Raw genomic sequence first — 5,143 nt, forward strand, 5'->3', positions numbered from 1 at the left:
AACATATGCAAACTTTGTGAGTATACTCGTATTCCCCCTTTTTACTTTTAACACTTTTGGGGTGTAACATGTTTACCTATTGAAACTTACACATGAACTTTTGTCTAAACACACGAACATTCCTATAACAATGCTTGTATATGTGATGGCTTGATACTTTAAATTTGGGTGATTCTTATGTGTTGAACTTATCATTAACTTCGTACGAGCCAAACCTTGACATATGTAGCGCTAGAGGATTAACGACCCGCCTCTACTGAAACTTTGGTTATGTCATAAGCAAGTTGCGTTTTCTTGGTTTGATATGTTATACACATGCCATATTTAATGTTTATCTTGAATCGCATGCTTGCTATGAGGAATTGTTCACATTTTTATCTTATGCTATGTATGTACCAAACTTGTATACTCGCCTTTGCTTTTGCATTGAATTATTTTAAACATGTTACAGGTTGATGAGGACGATGCTAAGAAAAGAGATAGCGTTGATGCCTAGATACACATATAGACGTTAGGGTTTAAAATGTTGTATCAAAATTTTGTTATGTTATCATGTTGTTTTGTTAAACTTGTCGTATTTGAATTTCTTGTAATGTTGACTATTTGAAGTTATGAAATGAAATGAAATTTGGATTTTCTAAATATTGTCACAAATAGCGTTATGATGTCTCTAGCAATCTTCACACTTCGTCTCATCCCGATGTTTCCGCCATTGGTTGGGGTGTGACATTTAGGTTGTGTGGATGTGAAAATGAAAGGGAAAATAAGATATACTTTAAATATAATAGGTAAAATTACTAACATAAGGCACATACTATAGTTAACTGAAAATTTTAACCTGGTTAGTGCTAAAGGACGTAGGGTGTAATAGGTTTTCCAAATAAGGGATTGTGACTGTAATTATTGAAATTAAAGGCTATCCATTGCAATCCGATACAAACATAAAGGACGAAAAGTGTAATATACCCTTAATATTATTAGTGTAACACACGGAATCTTTATATATTACATGGTGGGTCTTACATAATGTACCACAAAAAGGCCAAAACAGCCACAATTACAACACATGTATTCACATATTCAACCAACTAAGCAAATCAAAGCTATTGAGGCTCAAAAGCTCGACATGGCTGCACAAAAGAACATCACGCCAAATGACAAGCACCACCATCGTCGTTATAGACACGTGTAGCAAGAACTCTTAGATTAGCTAGAAGCCACATTCATCGAGACCTAAAGTTCCAACAATGTGTGTTAACCAACAAACAATTTACAATGAAACTGAATTTACATTACCCAAATAACCTCAAATTAGCGCACAAAAAACAAACAAATCGGATCTGCTTTAGGTAATATATCTCCGATGAACACGGATTATCATTGTCATAGACATCAGAATCCACAGATTAGAAATCCCATGATCATAATAAAAAACAATTAACAGCCGCATTGTTGGAAAATAATTAAGAACTATAGCACCTGCATCAGTGGCGTAAATGCAAAAAAAGAAAAAAAGAAATAAGCCAAAACGCATTGTTGGAAAATAATGAATGGTTCACCATAAAAGCCAAAACGCAAAACAAATGTATCACAACAAAAGAAACCATCAAGCCATTATAATAAAAGGCATCGTGAAATAAGCCAGAAGGCCGTAACCGAAAAAACAACATGCAACCACAACTTCGGTGGTCTAACTAGTAAAAGAAAACCAAAGACCAAAATATAACAAACAGACAAACAAACGTCAAAGACGAACAAAAGACAACCTCAAAATCCGAAACGGTTCAGAGTTTAACGAAAATCAACGCAGCTGATTACCTGTCGCAGATAAAAGGGACGCCGGAGAAGACAATCAATGACAACCGAACACTCCTCAAAACTAGTTGCTTCCGCTTTTTGTTAACATGTTTTCAAACGACAACTGTGGGGTTTTCATTTTTGAACTAATCCGTTGCTACTTTATCTTAGCTCATGTTTTGATACTTGAAATCTTTTATTAATATTATTAGTGTAAAACACAGAATCTTTATATATTACAAGGTAGGTCTTACATAATGTACCACAAAAAAGGCCAAAACAACCACAATTACAACATATGTATTCATGTATTCAACCAACAAAGCAAATCAAAGCTATTGCGGCTCAAAAGTTTGACATGGCTGCACGAAAGAACGTCACGCCAAATGACAAGCACCACCTTCATCGTTATAGACACGTGTTGCAAGAACTCTTAGATTAGCTAGAAGTCATCTTCGTCGAGACCCAAAGTTCCAACAATGTGTGTTAACCAACAAACAGTTTACAATGAAACTGAATTTACATTACCCAAATAACCTCAAATTTGCACACAAAAAACAAACAAACAAACCGGATCTGCATTAAGTAATATATCTCCGATGAACACGGATTGTCATTGTCATAGACCTCAGAATCCCATGATAATAATAAAAAGGAATAACAACCGCATCGTTGGAAAACAATTAAGAACCATAGCACTTGCATCACTGGCGTAAATGCAAAAAAAAAAAAAAAAAAAAAAAAAAAAGAAAACACCGTAAAAACCAAAACGCAAAACAAATGTATCACAACAAAAGAAACCATCAAGCCATTATAAAAAGGGCACCGGGAAATAAGCCAGAAGGCCGTAACCGAAAAAATAACATGCAATCACAAAATAACATGCAATCACAACTCCAGTGGTCTAACTAGTAAAAGTAAACCAAAGACCAAAACATAACAAACAAACATCAAAGACGAACAAAAGACAACCTCAAAATCCTAAACAGTTCCAAGTTTAACGAAAATCAACGTAATCGATTACCTGTCGCAGATAAAAGGGACGTCGGAGAAGACAATCAATGACAACCCAAGGGTTGTCGGCCGTGGTATGCGACATAGATGGTGGGGTGCGGTGGTTGTAACAGGAAGCCGTGGGTGCAAATAAGGGACCCCAAAAACCAAATACCCCTTAAATACTCGAACAGTGAACAACCCACAAATGCAAAGGTACAACTCACAAAAGCCTAGAACACAACCAAAGCCAAAAGTACAGCATGTTGCTAATTGATTTTTTTTTGAACGGCAATGAACGACGTGCCAACCACCGTGACACCGGGAGATGTGGCCAAGGTCGACTACTCGACCGCCGCCAGCCCCTTGGCTCTCCCAGATGCGCGGAAACCCGACCTCCACCCGCTCGAAGGCACGACAGTGGAATGATCGGTAAAACCTCGTCTCCCATCCAAGACGAACCGACGTCACCCGTATTCGCCCTTCACCTAGATGCTGCAGAAAATATGAGGAAAGTGGGAGTCGAACCTGAGTCATAAAGAAACACCAAATTTTTTTGCTAATTGATAACATATAAATTTCAGTTTCATTTAGTTAACCGCATTCACATTAATCTTTAGATCCGGCCGCCTTTGAAGACGCCAAATGGGATTAAACTCATTTCGTATAATTTGGATTTAAGAAAGGGGCAAGTTCAATAGCTTGTCTTGCTTAGATTGGTGTATTTCTCAAACTATTACATTTTTTATTGACTTTGTTTGCGTCATGTGAGTTTTTCGAAAAAAATTATAGGTAATGTATGGAAAGAAAATATAAATTTAACAGGGGTTTTCTCGTAGTGCTTTCACGGTGGGTCAGACTGCTTTAAAGGCTGCTTCGATTAAAGTGACCAAAAAAGGTAATAGTATAGCTTGTTGCCCGTTTAACAACTATCTCGATGTAAATTCATAAATATATTTTTAAACTACTAAAAAAATTTAAACCTAGATCGGAGGGGTGAAAACTGCATGTTACCGGATGCTTTTTTTTATATTTTTGCAAATATTAATACTTGTTATTGCTTGTGGGAACACCATAAGGCTGCTTTTTGAAGTGGGTGGCTGATGGAATCAAAGCAGACAACTCTTAAGACTTGACCTTCTTCATTTAATTACTAAACTAATCCATTTTTTCTACTTTATTTTCTGGCATCAACACCAATAACAGAATCTTGTGTTTAATTAATTAGTAAAAAGCTTAGAGCTTTTTTTGAACTAGTACACCTTAAACATGATGTCTTGATGCATGTCACCGTCTTAGGTACGATCATATCACATGAACCTTAAACTATCCAAAATCACAACTACTTGTTATTAAATTGTTAGTAGAATGCTACCATATTCATTCCATCCACATCATGAACCCATAGATCAAGATTAGATTTAAAAGAAAAGAAAAGAAAAGAAAAGAAAATCTTACAATATGCCTAGTTATATTTGATAAAAAAATCACTTATTTAGTCATGTAGCTGCGAGTTGCGTATTCATATATTAGATTTGAAATCAAACTCGTCAAAAGTTGAAGATGGAAACATAAACACGATGATTAGTCAAAAGCTAAAAGTGTAAACATCAGTGAAAAGTAAAGTAGTACATTTGTATTCATGCATCATATTGTATATATCGCATGCGGGAGTTGAAGATGGAAACTAGGGGTGTAAACAAACAGAGCTAATCTCAAGTGTGGGCCGCGTGGCTCTTTTAATTTGTGAGCGCTCATGCACGAATCTTTTAGAGTTCTTTCTGTCCAAAACTCGAACCCGGCCCTACGGCCCGGACTCATTTATTATATATTAATATTTAGTTCTTGTATTTAAGTAGGCCGATATCTAATTGCTCACGAGTTGCTCGACTAGGGGTGGCGTCGAGCTGAGCTCGAGCTTTACTAGGCTCGAGCTAAACTTGTTTTGAGTTCTATTTCTAAAACTCAAGTTTGGCTTGTGAGTGGTTTTTCAAGCTCGGGCTCGGCTCGATCATTAATATTTTTTTATTTAATTATTTTAATTGTATATTTTTAAATAATTTACATATATTTATACTTATAAATTTATATATCATATTTTATGTTATTTAATAATTTTCAGAGTAAATTACAAGTTTTGTCCTTTATGTTTAAATCAAATTGCAGGCGTTGTCCTTTTGGCCAAAAGTTTACAGGCGTTGTCCTTAACCTTTCAAAATCTTGCACGTTTTGTCCTTTAGGCCAAACCTGGTTAGAAATCTCAGTTAAAAGCTGTCATGTGCAATGCACATGGGGGTAAAATGGTAATTTCCCTCACCCTTACACTTTCCCTTCTTCAATGATTTAAACCTTA

At 35.8% G+C, this 5,143-nt stretch overlaps 1 long non-coding RNA gene across 1 annotated transcript; it reads right to left on the reverse strand.

Moving 5' to 3' along the window:
- Positions 1-956: 956 nt before the first annotated feature.
- On the reverse strand, positions 957-2,460 carry LOC118485966. Its single transcript, XR_004877820.1, has 2 exons — positions 1,819-2,460; positions 957-1,233 (listed from the first exon to the last, which is right to left on the reverse strand). It is a non-coding gene; the product is annotated as an uncharacterized LOC118485966 (long non-coding RNA).
- Positions 2,461-5,143: the final 2,683 nt, after the last annotated feature.

Source organism: Helianthus annuus, chromosome 13, assembly GCF_002127325.2.
Source record: "Helianthus annuus cultivar XRQ/B chromosome 13, HanXRQr2.0-SUNRISE, whole genome shotgun sequence".
Classification (NCBI taxonomy): Eukaryota; Viridiplantae; Streptophyta; class Magnoliopsida; order Asterales; family Asteraceae; genus Helianthus; species Helianthus annuus.